This window comes from Bison bison, unplaced genomic scaffold (genome assembly GCF_000754665.1).
Source record: "Bison bison bison isolate TAMUID 2011002044 unplaced genomic scaffold, Bison_UMD1.0 scf7180017864268, whole genome shotgun sequence".
Taxonomy (NCBI): domain Eukaryota; kingdom Metazoa; phylum Chordata; class Mammalia; order Artiodactyla; family Bovidae; genus Bison; species Bison bison.
The window spans coordinates 573,066-592,221 of NW_011494840.1; the positions used below are offsets into that span (position 1 = coordinate 573,066).

General features: G+C 39.1%; 1 protein-coding gene across 1 annotated transcript in view; it reads right to left on the minus strand.

Annotated features, from left to right (window-relative positions):
* Window positions 1-19,156, minus strand: part of LOC104994841 (histone H2B type 1-L-like) — a 31,154-nt gene that overhangs the window by 11,286 nt on the left and 712 nt on the right. The gene's annotated exons all lie outside the window — the stretch shown is intronic.

A 19,156-nucleotide genomic window follows, 5' to 3' on the forward strand; every position in this document is an offset into this window, starting at 1 on the left:
TGCATTTCTGAGGAGATTGATATTTCTCCCGGCAATCTTGATTCCAACTTGTGCTTCTTCCAGTCCAGCGTTTCTCATGATGTACTCTGCATATAAGTTAAATAAGCAGGGTTCAATATACAGCCTTGATGTACTCCTTTTCCTATTTGGAACCAGTCTGTTGTTCCATGTCCAGTTCTAACTGTTGCTTCCTGACCTTCATATAAATTTTTCATTTAACCCTAAATGCCTCGTAAGTCTTATCTTCAAATACAGTCTCATTGGGGGTTAAGGAATCAACGTATGATCTGGTGATAGCAGTAGTGGTGGAGTGATGTTTCCAGTTTTGGATTATTACAAATTAAACAGCAGCGAACATTTTTACATGTATTCATATGAATATATACTTTCTCTTTGGTAATACCTAGGAGTGGAATGAATGATCATATGGCAGGTGTATGTTTAATTTTTTAAAAAACTATCAAATTGTTTTCCTAGTGATTTTATTAACTTTCATTTCCACAAGCAGTATTTGAAAGTTTCAGCTGCTTCAAATCCTTTTGAACTTGGTATGGTCAATCTTTTTTAATGTTAGTATCTTAATAAGTATATAATGATATTTTATTGTGGTTTTAATTTATATTTATCTAATAACTAATGTGTGGAGAGAGACTTTTGTCAGGAGTTCTTTGTCATCATGTAACTTTGATGAAGTGTTTGTTTAACTGTTTAGCTTTTTTTCACATTTTGTTATGGGTTATTTTCTTGTTATTGAGTTTTGAGAGTTCTTTATATATTCTGGACACACTGATCTAAGGTCACAAGATTTTCTCCTGTTTTGTTATGAAAGTTTTAACATTTAAATCTAAAATCTACTTTGAGTTTATTTTTATATGTGAGATATGGATTGGAATTCTTTACTTTTTGCATATTGAAACCCATTTTTTTCAGCACCATTTGTTGAAAAGACAATTCTTTGTCCATTGAATTACTTTGCATCTTTGTTGAAAAAATCAGGTGATGATATATGAGTGTTTATTTCTGAACTTCTATCCTATTCCATTGACCTATTGGCATATATTTATGCTAATATGGCTATGTTTTGATTAGCTTTATTTTTTACTTTCATAAGTCTTAAGCTAGGTAAAAAGTTTTTCAACTTTATTCTCTCTCAAAATTATTTCTGCTATTATACATCCTTTGCATTTTCATATGCATTTAATTAGTTTGTCAGTTTCTGCATTAATACTTGCTAGAGTTTTGATTTGGTGGTATATTGAATCATTAGATCAATTTGCAAAAAATTGACATCTTAATAATATTAATGATTATCATATCTTCTCATTTCTTTTGGTCTTCTTTGAACTCTCTCAGCAATATTTTCAAGTTACAGAGTCCAGGTCATACATATATTTGTCAAATTTATCCCTAAGAATTTCATATTTTGATACTATTGTAAATTTTATTGTTTTTAAATTTCCAATTGGTATTTGTATATAGAGAAACAATTGATTTTTGTAAACTGTTATATCCTGCAACTTTGCCACACTTACTTAAAGGTTATAATAGCTATTTGTGTAGATTTCATTGGGCCTTCTATGTAGATGATAACATCATCTGTGAATGAAGATAGTTTTACTACTTTTTAATCAGAAGGCCTCTCATTTATTTTTCTTGCATTATTGCACTAGCTAGAACCTCCTATACATTGTTGAAGTAAAATAGTGAGATCACCATCCTTGTCTTAATCTTAGAAAAAAATATTCCGTCTTTCATATGAGGTTTAATGTTCAGTTCAGTTCAGTCGCTCAGTCATGTCTGATTCTACGACTCCATGGACTGTAGCATGCCAGGCCTCCCTGTCCATCACCAACTCCCAGAGCTTGCTCAAACTCATGTTCATCTCATCAGTGATGCCATACAACCATCTCATCCTTTGTCATCCCCTTCTCTTCCTGTCTTCAATCTTTTCCAGCATCCAGGTCTTTTCCAGTGAGTCAGTTCTTTGCATCAGGTGGCCAAAGTATTGGAGTTTTAGCTTCAGCATCAGTCCTTTCGATGAATATTCAGGACTGATTTCCTTTAGGATGGACTGGTTGAATCTTCTTGAAGTCCAAGGAACTCTCAAGGGTCTTCTCCAACACCACAAAAGCATCAATTCTTTGGCACTCAACTTTCTTTGGAGTCCAACTATTACATCCATACATGACTACTGGAGAAGCCATAGCTTTGACTAGACAGACCTTTGTTGACAAAGTAATGTCTCTGCTTTTTAATATGCTGTCTCCATTGGTCATAGCTTTTCTTCCAGGGAGCAAGTGTCTTTTAATTTCAATGTTAACTGAAGTTATTTGTTTGGTTTTGGCTTTTGTTTGTTTACTTTTTTTGGTAGATGTCATTTCTCAGGTTGAGGAAGTTCTATTTTTGGTTTGCTGAGAATTTTTATCAGGATTGAACATTGAATTTTGTCAACTGCTTTTTCTGAATCTATTGAGATGAATATATAGTTTTTCTTTATTAGCTTGTTAATATGGAGAATTACATTGAGCAATTTCAAATACTGAACAAATCTTCCATTCCTGGATAAACCCCAGTTGGTCGTGATGTATTGTCTTTTTAAAATATAGTGTCAGACTCAATTTGCTGAAATTTTGTTTATATTTTTTGCATCTACGTCAATGAGGGATATTGGACTATAGATTTTTTTTCTTATAATATATTTATCTTATTTTGCATGCGTGCTAAGTCACTTCAATCATATCCAATTCTTTGCAGCACTTTGGACTGTAGTCTGCTGAGCTCCTCTCTCCATGGGATTCTCCAGTCAAAAATACTGGGGTAGGTTGCCATTCCCTTCTCCAGGGGATCTTCTCCACCCAGCGACTGAACCGCAGTCTCCAGCATTGCAGGCAGATTCTTTACCATCTGAGCAACCAGGGAAGTTCTTGTCTTGTTTTAGTATAAGGGTAATACTAACTTCATAAAATGAGTTGTGGAATACTCCTTCCTCATCAGTTTTCTGGAAGAGTTTGTGTAGAATTGATATTTTAATTTCTTCCTTAAATGTTAGGTAGAATTCCCCAGTGAAGCCATCTGGGCCTGAGGTTTTCTTGGTGAGAAAAAAGTTTTAATGACAAATTTATCTTCTTAATTTTTTTTTATAGATTTAAGGCAATTATGGGTATTATCTTCAGTAAGCTTTGATAATCTGTGTTTTTCAAGAAAAATTTGTTAATTTCATTAAGTTGTCAAGCTTATTGGCATACAGTTTTTCATAATGCTCTCTCAAGACCTTTATAAAAGCAGCCCAAGAAGGCACCCTTTTCCTTCCCACTATGCAAGGACAGAGTGAAAGGATGCCATCTGTGAACCAGGAAGAGGGCCCTCGCCAGACACTGAAACTGATAGTGTCTTAATCTTGGATTTCTAGCTTCAATAACTATGAGAAATAATTTTATGTTGTTTACAAGTTACCTAGTTTATGGTATTTTGTTATAATAGGCCAAACAGAGTAAGACAAGGACTTAGGGTTTTCTAAGAGTCGGACACGACTGAGCGACTTCACTTTCACTTTTCACTTTCATGCATTGGAGAAAGAAATGGCACCCCGCTCCAGTACTGTTGCCTGGAGAATCCCATGGATGGAGAAGCCTGGTGGGCTGCAGTCCATGGGGTAGCACAGAGTTGGACACGACTGAAGCGACTTAGCAGCAGCAGCAGCAGTCTCTTACTAAAATAAGGGAACTTCCAGTTTCCTAGGTAATACTTCATATGTAGTGTCCTGAAACAGGAAGATGTTAATCTTCCTTTGAGTTTTACATGACTTAAAGATTCCTTTAAGGTAGAAACCATGTTTTGTTCTTCCTTCTATGACAAAGTGCCTTGCACAGAGTGGGCTTCAGTGAATGTTCTCTTTTGTATTTATGCTGTCAGATACTTTGTTTCATTTCATGAAATAACTCACTAAGAATGCATGTTAAGATGATATTTACTTTAAAATTCTGGGCCTCTGAAAAAAATTGAAATAGAACTCATGTACCCATTTTTTAATCCTTAAGGAATTAATACTTAGTGGTAAAGAACCCACCTGCCAATGTAAGAGATATAAGTCATATGGTTCAGTCCCTAGGTCAGGAAGATCCCCTGGAGGAGGGCATGGCAATGCACTCTAGTATTCTTGTTTGGAAAATCCCATGGACAAAGGGGCCTGGTGGGCTACAGTCCATTGGGTCTCAAAGAGTCGGACACGACTGAGCAACTTAGCACACCGCACAGACACAGCGCAATATCAGGGCAATAAAACTAGTCCTGCTTGAAATCAGCTAATGAATCCTTTGTAAACAAATGAATAATCTGCCTTTCTTACAGGTAGACAGAGAGCATAAGATTTTAAATTGAGGATTTTCAAATTTGATGAAGATACTTTTATTTAGCCTATCTCCTTCTTTCTGTCCACAAGCAAATAAAAGAGCTTTGACATTCTGCAGCTGATATGTTCAAGGTCCCTTGAGTCATTTGTCTAAAACTGTCTCTATTTCACTGATAATAACAAGGCCACCAGTTAGCCCTTCTGCTTTTTCTTCTTCTATTTCTTTTTGTTATTTTTAGTTTACTCTGAGTATCTGCAAATTTCAGTTGATGTCCCTTAAAGGCATCTCCCAGTGAATTTTCTAACTGAAAATTTCATTGTTGTCAGGCTTGTGCGAAAATTCTTTGGTAGCTATCTAGGGTCAAGTGTAGATTTCTTAGCAAGCCCTCCACAGACTTGTAAAGTCTGAATCACAGATGGGAATGATATAGGCAGAAGGAACAAAAAGTGCCTGGGGCTCATGGGGTCAGGAAAGGTGTTTAAGGAAGGTGACTTTAGTTGGCTTTTACAGAGATGAGAATAACTACTTGTCACCCAGTAGAGATCAAAGTTGTTGTTTAGATATGAGCTTTTAGCTTGTTTGTTTCTTGTTCTTTTCAGCAGAAACAACCCTTTATAATGGCAAAAGAACCAAAATAATAGGATGAGGATGAAAAACAAAAAGTAGTTGTGTATATGAAGCGCCTGGTTAATGCAGTGGTGTATGCGTGTATATTTAAGGGAGGGAGATAGGAAGATAATTTATCATTTATAGGTGTTCAGATTCTTGTATATTTCAGGGAGGGAGATAGGAAGGAAGATAATTTGTCATTTATAGGTGTTCAGATTCTTGTATATTTCAGGGAGGGAGATAGGAAGATAATTTATCATAATTTATAGGTGTTCAGATTCTTAGGCAGCATGCTTACCTGATGGAAAAAGACCCTTGCTTGGAGATCCTTGATCTGGAGTTGGATACAGTGACTGAATGGGATTTTGAACTGTTTTCTTGTGAAGGGGTAAGTAGGGAAGAAGAGTGAAAGTCTGTGTCATGCCCAGGAGGCTAGACCAGGGAAGGTTGCTTCACTGTTTAATCCTATTTCTCTCTCTTTCTGGTACATGTTACTTTACATTTCCAGCCTCCCATAGTAGAAGCAACCACGTGACTAAGTTCTATCAGCAGGACGCTGGTGAAAGTGATGGGTACCATTTCCTGACCTAGCCCATAACAGAAGTTTCCCATGTGTGATTTTCTCTCTCTCCCTGTCTGCTGGTCAGATGTCAGTTCTCTGGTAGCCTCAGAGGTCACGTATGAAGACGGCAAAGGCCCGTAGTGATGAGGTGGACAGTACATCCCACGTTACCCCCGTGGTCACTCAGGGCATCATCAAGGTAAAAATAATGGCCAGAATTTCCGCCAGACAGGTAGTGAGGGACTTGCTTTTTTAAAAATATATTTCCATGTAATATATTTCACACTTACATAAAAATACGGAGAGAAGTATAAAAATGCCTGAGCCTTCACATCCATTTTTGTCAAATCTTTATCTGTTTTCCCTTTGTGATTCTCAGTGGTTTGCATTTTGGCTACTATGAGGTTTTCATATAGTGGCCTACATGTGCATGCGTGTATACTCAGTTGTGTCCGACTCTCTGCAACCCATGGACTGTAGCCCACCAGGCTCCTCTGTCCATGGGATTTCCCAGGCAAGAATACTGATGTGGGTTGCCATTTCCTCCTCCAAGGGATTTTCCTGACCTAGGGATTGAACCAATGTCTCCTGCATTCATAGGCAGGTTCTTTACCACTGAGTCACCTGGGATTGTTTTAAATTATTGATCTCAATTTCAAATCCATTTCTAAAACCATGCATTTGTACAGATGATTTTACTACTTATGTCTTTTAACTTCCCTCCTATCTTTGTGTGTGAAAGATTTCCTACCTTTATTATGTGTTTCCTTTACCACTGAGTTTTTAATTTTGTAATTTTCTTCTTTCTAGGTGTGGCCTTTTCTTTTTGATCTAGAGAAGTTCCTTTAGAATATGTTGCAAAGCTGTTTTGCTGGTGCCGAATTTTTTTAGCTTTTGCTTGTCTGTAAAGTTTTTGTTTGAACTGAATCTTGATGTTGCTTATATTATGAATTTTACCCATGTTTTGAGAGTTATTTCTTATTGTGGTAGAATATCTACTTTGAAAGTTTCATTTTATGTTTTTTTTAATTATAAAATTTTTATATCAAAATATGCTATTATATATATGTGAAAGTGAAAGTGTTAGTCATTCACTCGTGTCCAACTCTTTTCGACCCCATGGACTATAGTCTGCCAGGCTCCTCTGTCCATGGAATCCTCCAGGGTTGCCACTTCCTTTTCCAGGGTATCTTCCCGATGCAGGGATCAAACTTAGTCTCCTGCATTGCAGGTGGATTCTTTACCGTCTGAGCCATCAGGGAAGCCCCTATAATATCATATATGTATATAATACTGAGTAATTTTAAGCTTAGATATGCAGGCTGCATGCTGGTCACATTAGTTTTATTTAAACAGTTACTAATAGGCAATATACGGCATATATATATATATATAAAATACTGAGTAATTTTAAGCTTAGATATGCAGGCTGCATGCTAGTCACATTAGTTTTATTTAAACAGTTACTAATAGGCAATATAATATACTTGTCAATAGTTTTGGCTCTTAAAAACAAACAAAACTTTGCTTTAAATTTTGGCTCAGCTGTGGAACTCTGGGCAAGTGACTGTCCCAACTTTTTCCTCTGTAAAATGGTGAAAGAACAGCAACTTTTTGGAATTGTGAGCTTTGTTCATTGCAGGAGCATATAAAGTGTTTAGCTCAGCACCTAATGCACAATAAAGTACTGAACACAAAATTAACTTATTTTATTTCAGGAGAATGTTTTTCCTACAGAGGATTAAACTTCCCTCATGTCCTTGCATTTCAGAAGTGAGGTCCCGTTCGTGGTGTTCTATGAATTACAAGCATCCTCAGGTCCTGAGCAGGTGAGCAGTGATTCTGTTTGCCCTGATGACCAAGGAGAGGTGCTGCCTTGCTGTTGTCTTCCTCCTCCTGGCCTCCAGCTCCTGCTCTGAGTCGGGTGTGTGCCTGGATGGTGGGAGGAGTGTCCCAGAGCCGTCTTGCCTGCACAGTCACGCCACGGGCTGCCGTAAGGAAAACACACCAGGGAGGCTAGGCTTTTCTCTGAGTGGAAAGAGGGCAGATGCTACCGGTGCTGTTTGTCTTCCAGGCAGAGGAGGCCCTTTTCGGGTTGTGGTCCCACTTAAACACAGATGCTCACTTCCCGTCCCCTACTCCCTCAGTGAAGGTGCTGCGCTGTGCCTTATGGTAACATCTTACAGCCTCATCAATGGTGAGATGGACAAACACTTATTGACCCTTTATAACAAATAAGGCAATGCTGTTTAAAAACAATAAAACATAGTTCTGTTGACAATGCACTTTTTTCCTGTTATCCTCAGAGTTTATGTCATGATGAAGATATGATGGCAAGCTTTCCAGGACATTCAGCCTTCAGTCACAGTGCTCTGGGATTACTGGTTTGCTGAAATATGAATATAAAAACACCTGACTCACCCAATTATTTCCTAGAATAGTTAGCTGGGTGGAGGCTCCCCGAGTTAATAACTAAACCCAACCCTCAAATCTATTGGCAAAGGGCATGTTTAAGCTTAATGACTCTGTATCCACCCAGAGAGATAAAGGAGGCTTTGATATCCTACTCAGTAGGCTGGGGGAGGGGCATGAGTCATTAGGTACCTGGGAACTGAAGGTGTGGCCTATACTGGGAGTATTTTGAAAGGTGAGTTGAAGTACTAGCCTAGTCCTTCAGAGACTGCCCCGCATCAAGCCTGAGGCTGAAGATTCAAGAATAGGACTTGAACAAGAGAAGAACTTGTGCAAGGGGAGCATAGGGCAGAGTAAATAATCTCTGCATTATGACATGTGGGTCAAGAGTTATGCTGGCTCACACAGGATCCACAATCCCACTCCGGGGCATATAGCCGGACAAAACTGTAATTCAAAAGGAAGCATGCTCCTCATTGTTCATTGCAGCACTATTTGCAATAGCCAAGACGTGGAGGCAACCCAAATATTCACTGACAGAGGAATGGATAAAGAGGATGTGGTGTATATACATACACACACATACCAATATATGGAATATATACTGTTCCCTTGTATTTATATACAATGGAATATTATTCAGCCATAGAAAAGAATGAAATAATGCCATTTGCAGCACCTTAGGAGCCTAGAGATTGTCATACTAAGTAAAGTAAGTCAGACAAAGAAAAACAAATATCATATAATATTGCCTATATGGGGAATCTAAACTATGACACAGGTGAACTTAGCTACAAACAGAAACAGGCTCATGGGCATAGAGAAGAGACTTGTGGTTGCCCAGAGCAAGAGGGATGGGGGAGAGGTGGATTGATCATTTGGGATTAGCAGATGCAAACTATTATACCTAGGATGGATAAACAACAAGGTCCTACTTATAGCACTCTATAGCACAGAGAACTATATTCAACATCCTGTGAAAAACCATAAAAAAGAATATGAAAAAGAATATATATATATATATGTATGTATAATGGAATCACTTTGCTGTACAGCAGAAATTAACACAACATTGTAAATAGACTATTAGTTCAATAAAATAAAAAAGAACTGTACAAGTTTAGAAAAAGAAAATTTCCACAGCTTAAAAAATTTCCTATCTAATCGTACTGTTGAATGACCTACGGTATATGAGGTGTCTAGCCCAGTATCTGGCCGGCATATACTGTCACTCAATCTGTTTCTTCCCTTCATCTATGATCTTTGCTTTTTATTTAATTTTTGTAAGAATAAGAGTACTTAAAGATGGTATCTCTAAAAGTCTTATGTAAGTTCATATTTCTAAGGTATTAGTATCTAAAGCTCTCTCATTGGTTTCACTGTGAGCAATAATGAAACATGACAGCAAATTTAGTCATCTGTATCAAATTTCTGCCATATGGTTCAGAAATTATTTGGGGAAACATTTTGGAATGAAGAGTCTTAGATCATTTTAGTATCTTACCATGGTTTTGCCAAAACAAACAAACAAACCCTGTACATATAGCCAGAATATTAATTTTAAAACATCACTGGTAACTCCATGTAGTTACTCATTTTTGAATACTAAACTACCAGAGTGACATTTTAAATGTGGGGCCAATCTTTCCAGTTCTTTTCCTGAGAAAATAAATTATGCTTTGAAGTATTAGTAAATTAGAGAAACTTTTCAGCTGTTCCACAATAAATTATTCCACAAGGTAGAAAAAAAAATCATTTCACACGTCCTAGTAAAAGTCACTGTGTTATACAAGGTCCTGTTATATAGCACAGGGACCTATACTCAATATTTTATAATAACCTATAAGGGAAAAAAGTCTGAAAAAGAATATATATGTATATTCATAACTGAATCACTTTGCTGTATACCTGAAACTAACACAACAATGTAAATCAACTATATTTCTATTAAAAAAAAAAAGCCACTGTATCCTGAATAGGGTAACAAACACTCTAACATATAAAACCCAATGTATTAAGGCATGGGAGAAGGCAATGGCACCCCACTCCAGTACTGTTGCCCGGAAAATCCCATGGATGGAGGAGCCTGGTAGGCTTCAGTCCATGGGGTTGCTAAGAGTCCGACACGACTGAGCCACTTCACTTTCACTTTCCACTTTCATGCATTGGAGAAGGAAATGGCAACCCACTCCAGTGTTCTTGCCTGGAGAATCCCAGGGACGGAGAAGCCTGGTAGGCTGCAGTCCATGGGGTCGCACAGAGTCGGACACGACTGAAGCGACTTAGCAGCAGCAGCAGCAGCAGCATATAAGGCATGGACAATATAAAGTATTTGAGAGCATCTTTTTCAACTCTACCTAGTCACCTATTTCATGTTTTCTTAATGTGTGTATGAAATAATTCTATATATTTAAGACTTCATTAAACCTAAGTATATGAGGTAACTTCAAAATAATGTTAATCATGCATCTCTCATTTAATGATATTTTATTAAAGTCAGGTTTTTCTTTTCTAGAATATGCTAATATTGCTGTCTTCTAGAACAAAATATCAGTAAAAAAAGAAAAAAGGATTTACTTGACTGAGTATTATGAAATTTTGATAGGCTGGATTTTAACTCTTTGAAGATTAGCTTTCCTTTTGCACCTCTCCCCTCCCCCACACCCCTCTGCTCCAACACGTACCCTTTGGGGCAAGTTTCCCTTTCACAGATACAGCCTTGTTGTTGGGCCAATCTGGCTACAGACAGGATGTAACTTGTAGGAAGGAGAAACCCTGGTGTCCCAGAAAGACTGAGGCTGACGGCGGAGGGGCCAGCCTGCCTCTTCCCTTTGCTTTGCTAGACAGTGAGTGTGTTCTGGGAGAAGTGGCCCACTGCCACCCAGGAGCGTGGGGAGCTGTGACCCCGGCCAGGCTCTCTGTAAGGAAAAGGGGAGAATTCAGGAGGCAGTACAATTCAAGGGCAGGACGTGCTTCCAAAGGAGGAAAGAGGAGCCAGAAAGGGTGATTTGAAGACTTCAGATAATTTGGCAACTTTTTACCTAGGGCTTGTGAGTGTGTGTGTGTGTATATAGGAAGGAAGTAGCATTGCGAAACATCCCTACACACCACTGGCCAGCCTCCCTGGCTTTGAAAAACAACAATAAAAAACAAACTACTTTGAATCCTTTCATAACAGGAAATAACATACTGGAAACTAGAGAATTGTGATGTAAAAATAAATCCAAGAACTTAGAACAATAAAGGCTAAATAATTTATTAAAAGGGTTTGGATAATAAAAGTTGGGAATAATAGAACAGGAGCACCCAGTTTAGTTCACGAGGCATCAAGCTGGAGAGGGTAGTGAAAATAGCTGAGAGCCACACATTTGCCGGTTTTCAAATATATCCAAGGATTGTCAGGGCTCTCATCTCCAAATATCATTGTAACCTAAATTGTCTTCGCATTGCAACTTTCGTAAATTCAAATAATAGCAGTAAGGAACTGACAAAGGATCAGTTGTATAGGTTTCAGAAAAACAAGTTTTGGTTTCCCTTTAGTAAGAAAATCTAGTAAAGAAAAATGAGTTCTTGTAGAATAAAAAAGACATGTTTCATATTCCACTGTAGTCAAATCAGAGGCAGTTTCTCTCTATATAACGAGTACAGGTGATGCATATGTGATGAGTTATTAGAGAGCCACTGGTTTTTGTGATATGATATCCACTTAGAACATGATTCTGAAAATTGTTTATACCCACATCTAATGCAGATGGTGCCAGCCAGAAGCATTCAGAAGTCATCACACACCACACAGGCAAACATCATGATGCTGAGGAGAAAGGGTCTTCCCCTGCCACTCCTTGCTAATTTATTATCTTCTCAGTCTAGCTCTCTGGAGAAGGCAATGGCAATTCACTCCAGTACTCTTGCCTGGAAAATCCCATGGACCGAGGAGCCTGGTGGGCTGCAGTCCACCGGGTCACTAAGAGTCAGACACGACTGAGCGACTTCACTTTCACTTTTCACTTTCACGCATTGGAGAAGGAAATGGCAACCCACTCCAGTGTTCTTGCCTGGAGAATCCTAGGGACGGGGGAGCCTGATAGGCTGCCGTCTCAGGGGTCCCACAGAGTCGGACACGACGGAAGCGACTTAGCAGCAGCAGCAGCAGCTCTCAGGACCTGTGTTTCTTCTTCTAGACACAGAACACTTCTGCTCTCTTATCATGAACTCACCCACGTGAACCTTCACTGTTTTTCGTTTGACCTGACTTGTTTTCAGATAAAGAGTCAAAGAAGGGAGGAAATGAAGAGAAGGGACCTAAAGAGGTGCTCCAGTTTTGGGGTTCTCCCTGGTGGAAAGCCTTCTGCGGCTTCCAGAGCTGATAGATGTGGGTCTGAAACTGGTGCCCAGAGGCGGCTCTTCATATACTCATTGCTGACAGTTCGTTTATTTTGCAGAAGTCGCCTTAAAAGTTTGCTTATAAAATGCACCTCTTTCTTGTATTTATCCACTTGCTGTGACTAATCTTTAGTCTCATTTTTTTGTTTTTGGCCTCAGTTTGATTCATTGTACTTCAACAAATTGTTTAAGTGACCCATTTCTTTAACATATTTTTTTTGTATACCATTAAAAAAATTTTTTTGTGTGTATAGACAACCAAATCCTTGAAAAGAGGTGAAGTAATGATTCTTTGATTAGTGAGCTCTACTGTCACTCTTATGCCCTAATGTTGTTTTGTGAATGATGTTTAAAGTATTTAATAAATTGTGTCTTTAATATGATCATGGAAATGATTTCCTAGTTATACTCCAATTTACAACAAACTACTGAATGCTGAAAGTGAACAGAAATGCATTTATCTGTATAAATGTCTTGAAATAACTATATCTAAGATGTCTTTTTTGTGCTGTGTAGTGACCTTTATGGGAGTTTTAAGCCATTCAGCTGGAGGATAAAAAATCCTCCAGACATTTATACTAAGTATGAAAACCCAGGTATGAGACTGATGATACTATGACTAAGCCTTGTACTTTATATAGCATGTTATACAATCAGTTTTGGAATCTTTTAGAGTAACTGAGAGGATATTAAAACAATAATCGTTCCTTTTCCAATAACTCGCTTACACGTTAATCAGCATATTCAAGCTTCCTTCTCATTAGTTTTACAAAATTCTAGGAAATACTTTCCATTGTATATTATGAGTGACTTTATTAAAGGATTAAAATCCTTTCAATAGACAATAGGGATGTGAAGTTGGATACAGGTATTTTGTATCCCAAGCCAATGTTCCAGTCCCAGGTAAATCTTGAAAAGGACTCAATTTAGTTATTTTATACTTTGTTTTATGGCAAAAGTAGCCATGTAATAAATTTTGCATGCCACATCTTACCTCAAATTCTCCATCCTGGCTCTTGTTTCTACATTCAGAACACTGGGAAAAATTGCTGAGAAAAATCTCTGGCCAAAAAAATTTTTTTCTTGCAATACTATAGTTCATACTTTTCATTGAATGTCTGCTGAGTCCTTGATGAGACTTTTTTTTCCCCCTTGGAGAAGGGATACATCCGATCACCCTCCCATTATTCAATTCAGTTCAGTTCAGTCGCTCAGTCGTGCCCGACTCTTTGTGACCTCATGAACTGCAGCACGCCAGGCCTCCCTGTCCATCACCAACTCCCAGAGTTCACCCAGACTCACGTCCATCGAGTCAGTGATGCCATCCAGCCATCTCATCCTCTGTCGTCCCCTTCTCCTCCTGCCCCCAATCCCTCCCAGCATCAGAGTCTTTTCCAATGAGTCAACTCTTCACATGAGGTGGCCAAAGTACTGGAGTTTCAGCTTTAGCATCATTCCTTCCAAAGAAATCCCAGGGCTGATCTCCTTCAGAATGGACTGGTTGGATGTCCTTGCAGTCCAAGAGACTCTCAAGAGTCTTCTTCAACACCACAGTTCAAAAGCATCAATTCTTCGGCTCAGCCTTCTTCACAGTCCAACTCTCACATCCATACATGACCATTGGAAAAACCATAGCCTTGACTATACAAACTTTTGTTGGCAAAGTAATGTCTCTGCTTTTGAATATGCTATCTAGGTTGGTCATAACTTTCCTTCCAAGGAGTAAGCGTCTTTTAATTTCATGGCTGCAGTCACCATCTGCAGTGATTTTGGAGCCCAGAAAAGTGAAGTCTGACACTGTTTCCACTGTTTCCCCATCTATTTCCCATGAAGTGGTGGGACCAGATGCCAGGATCTTCGTTTTCTGAATGTTGAGCTTAAAGCCAACTTTTTCACTCTCCACTTTCACTTTCATCAAGAGGCTTTTGAGTTCCTCTTCACTTTCTGCCATAAGGGTGGTGTCATCTGCATGTCTGGGGTTATTGATATTTCTCCATGCAATCTTGATTCCAGCTTGTGCTTCTTCCAGTCCAGCGTTTCTCATGATGTACTCTGCATAGAAGTTAAATAAATAAGCAGGGTGACAATATACAGCCTTGACGTACTCCTTTTCCTATTTGGAACCAGTCTGTTGTTCCATGTCCAGTTCTAACTGTTGCTTCCTGACCTGCATACAGATTTCTCAAGAGGCAGGTCAGGTGGGCTGGTATTCCCATCTCTTTCAGAATTTTCCACAGTTTATTGTGATCCACACAGTCAAAGGATTTGGCCTAGTCAATAAAGCAGAAATAGATGTTTTTCTGGAACTCTCTTGCTTTTTCCATGATCCAGCGGATGTTGGCAATTTGATCTCTGGTTCCTCTGTCTTTTCTAAAACCAGTTTGAACATCAGGAAGTTCATGGTTCACATATTGCTGAAGCCTGGCTTGGAGAATTTTGAGCATTACTTTACTAGCATGTGAGATGAGTGCAATTGTGCAGTAATTTGAGCATTCTTTGGCATTGCCTTTCTTTGGGATTGGAATGAAAACTGACCTTTTCCAGTCCTGTGGCCACTGTTGAGTTTTCTGCACCGACTTCCTGTATGTGGCCACAGGCGGCCTTGCTCTTACTTTATAGACAAAACTGAAGCACCAGCTGGAAACTCTGTTCAGCTTTACCAGCGACAGTCTACACACTTCACTTACCAGCTCCCACACATATCCTCAGGGTTTTCTTTCTCATGGGAGGAGTGTCATTCTTTGGATGGACTTTAGTCATTATCTGTGTTCCCTATCACAGGCTCTCCAAAGACCCGGTACTGTGCTGCATCACTGTCCCCCTGGTCTTTGTTCTGCTGCTGCTGCTGCTGCTAAGTCCCTTCAGTCGTGTCCGACTCTGTGAGACCCCATAGATGGCAGTCCACCAGGCTTCTCCATCCCTGGGATTCTCCAGGCAAGAATACTGGAGTGGGTTGCCATTTCCTTCTCCAATGCATGCACGCGTGCTAAGTGGCTTCAGTCGTGTCCGACTCTGTGTGACCCTATGGACAGCAGCCCACCAGGCACCTCTGTTCACAGGATTCTCCAGGCAACAATACCGGAGTGGGTTGCCATTTCCTTCTCCCTTTGTTCTCCACTGGTCCCTCATCACAGCCCTTAACCCTCTGCCCAGCCCCCAGGTGAGGATGTTCTGCAGTTCAGTGCTTACCCTTTCCTTCTCTCCTGGGTGCCTCACAAATGAGATCTCACCCACATCCCTGGCTTCAAGTGCTCACTAAAGATGTCTGCATGTGGCTCTAGCCCTGACAGCTCTCCCAAGAGAGCTTGACACCCAGGGGACGGTTCTACTCATCTGTCCAAAGATGCCTCCATCATAAAATGTTCAAAATGAATCCATAATTGGGGACACTTTTATAATCTTATCTTCTGTATTCTCCTTGATAATGAATGGGGCAATGAATGTCCAGGCTTGAAGCCTAGAAGTCATCTTTATCTCTTCCCTTGCTCTGACTCTCTACTTTCAGAAAATTACCAAGTTCTGTGATATAATAATAATTAATTGTGCTTAATATGGGCTGGGCATTTTTCTAAGAGGATTAAATGTATCATCTCAATCTTCATCATTACTGTATTCTGTGGGTGGCTATTACTGGCTATTATTTTTATTTATTTATTTTTAAAGTATCACTTTATTTATTTTTTTTTAAAAGTACGTATTTATTTGGCTCCATAGGGTCTCAGTTGTGGCATGTAGGATCTTGTGTTGCGGCACGAGGGCTTCTTTCTAGTTGCGGACCGTGGGCTCAGTTATCCTGCAGCACGTGGGATCTTAGTTCCTCCACTAAGGATCAAACCTGTGTCCCCTGCATTGGAAAGTGGATTCTTAATCACTGGACTACCAGGGACCTCTGCCATCAACATCTTAAAGGTAAGAAAGCTGAGGCACAGAGAGGCAAAACAATGTCAGGAGACAGGGTAGGGCTGGGGTCTAATTACACAGCCAGCTTTCAGGCTTTCAACAACCACACTCTGCTGCCTTCCAACATGCTGCTGCTGCTGCTTAGTCATTTCAGTCGTGTCTGACACTTTGCGACCCTATAGACTGCAGCCTGCCAGGATCCTCTAACCATTAGATTCTTTAGGCAAGGCTAAAGTGGGTGATCAAACCTAGGTCTCCTGCATTGCAGGCAGAGCCACCAGGGAAGTCCACCTTTCAGCATGTCAGTCCCCTAAATATCCTGAATTCATTTCCTCCTATTCTTTTTTTTTCTTTATTAATTACTTTATTTTTTATTGAAGGATAATTGCTTTACAGAGTTTTGCTGTTTTCTGTCAAACCTCAACATGAATCATCCATAGGAATACATATATCCCCTCCCTTTTGAAATTCTCTCCCATCTCCCACCCCATTTCACCCCTCTAGGTTGATACAGAGGCCCCTGTTTGAGTTTCCTGAGACATACAGCAAATTCTCATTGGCTATCTATTTACATATGGTAATGTAAGTTTCCATGTTACTCTTTCCATACATCTCACCCTCTCCTCCCCTCTACCCATGTCCATAAGTCTATTCTCTATGTCTGTTTCTCCATTGCTGCCCTGTAAATAAATTCTTCAGTACCATTTTTTTAGATTCCATATATATGTGTTGCTGCTGCTAAGTTGCTTCAGTCATGTCCAACTCTGTGCAACCCCATAGATGGCAGCCCACCAGGCTCCCCTGTCCCTGGGATTCTTCAGGCAAGAACACTGGAGTGGGTTGCCATTTCCTTCTCCAATGCAGAAAGTGAAAAGTGAAAGTGAAGTCGCTCAGTCATGTCCAACTCAGAGACCCCATGGGCTGCAGCCTACCAGGCTCCTCCGTCCATGGGATTTTCCAGGCAAGAGTACTGAAGTGGGGTGCCATTGCCTTCTCTGATATATGCGTTAGAATGCAGTATTTATCTTTCTCTTTCTGACTCCCTTTACTCTGTATAATAGGTTCTAGGTTCATCCAGCTCATTAGAACTGACTTGGATGTGTTCCGTTTTATGGCTGAGTAATATTCCATTGTGTATATGTACCACAATTTCTTTATTCATTCATCTGTCAATGGACATCTAGATTCCTTCTGTGTTCTAGCTATTGTAAATAGTGCTGTAATGAACATTGGGATATATGAGTCTATTTCGAAAAATTTTGGTTTCCTCAGGGTTTTGCCTAGGACTGGGATTCCTTAGTCATATGGTAATTTTATTCCTAGTTTTTTAAGGAATCTCTATGCCATCTTCCATAATGACTGTATCAATTTACATTCCCACCAACAGTGCAAAAACATTCCCTTTTCTCTACACCCTCTCCAGCATCTGTTGTTTGTAGCATTTTTGATGGGGGCCATTCTGACCAGTGTGAGGTGATATCTCATTGTAGTTTTGATCTGCATTTCTCTAATAATGAGGGATGTTGAGCATCTTTTCATGTGTTTGTTAGCCATCTGTACGTCTTCTTTGGAGAAATGTCTGCTTAGGTTTCTTTCCCACTTTTTGATTGGGTTGTTTGTTTTTCTGGTATTGAGTTGTATGAGCTGATTCCATATTTTGGAAATTAATCCTTTGTCAGTTGTTTCATTTGCTATTATTTTCTCCCATTCCGAGCATTGTGTCTTCACCTTGTTTATAGTTTCCTTTGCTGTGCAAAAGCTTTTAAGTTTAATCAGGTCCCGCTTGTTTACTTTCATTTTTATTTCCGTTAGTCTAGGAGGTGGGTCATAGAGGATCTTATTTGATTTATTTTGTTGAGTGTTCTGCCTATGTTTTCCTCTAAGAGTTTTATAGTTTCTGGTCTTACATTTAGGTCTTTAATCCATTTTGAGTTTATCTTTGTGTATGGTGTTAGGAATTATTTTAATTTCATTCTTTTACATATAGCTGTCCAGTTTTCCCAGTACCATTTATTGAAGAGGCTGCCTTTGCCCCATTGTATGATCTTGCCTCCTTTGTCAAAAATGAGGTACCCATAGGTGCATGGGTTTATCTCTGGGCTTTCTATCTTGTTCTATTGGTCTATATTTCTGTTTTTGTGCCAGCACCATACTGTTTTGATGACTGTAGCTTTGTAATATTATCTGAAGTCAGGAAAGTTAATTCCTCCAGCTCCATTCTTTCTCAAGACTGCTTTGGCTATTTGGGTTTTTTTTGTGTTTCTATATGAACTGTGAAATTTTTTGTTCTAGTTCTGTGAAAAAATGCCATGGTAATTTGATAAGGATCACGTTAAATCTGTAGATTGTGTTTGGTAGTATAGTCATTTTCACAATATTGATTCTTCCTACCCAGGAACATGGAATATCTCTCCATCTGTTAATGTCATCTTTGATTTCTTTCATCAGTGTCTTAATACTTTTCTGTGTACAATTCTTTTGTCTCCTTGTGTAAGTTTATTCCTAGATATTTAATTCTTTGTGTTGTAATGGTGAGTGGGATTGATTCCTTAATTTCTCTTTCTGATTTTTCATTGTTAGCATATAGTAATGCAAGTGACTTTTGTGTATTGATTTTGTATCCTGCAACTTTGCTAAATTCACTGATTAGCTTGAGTAATTTTCTGATACTATCTTTAGGGTTTCCTATGTACAGTATCGTGTCATCTGCAAACAGTGAAAGCTTTACTTCTTCTTTTCCAATCTGGATTCCTTTTATTTCTTTTTCTTTGATTGCAGTAGCTAGGACGTCCAGAACTATGTTGAATAATAGTGGGGAAAGAGGATAGCCTTGTCTTGTTCCTGATCTTTGGGGGAATGCTTTCAGTTTTTCACCATTGAGAATAATGTTTGCTGTAGGCTTATCATATATGGCCTTTACTATGTTGAGGTAGGTTCCTTC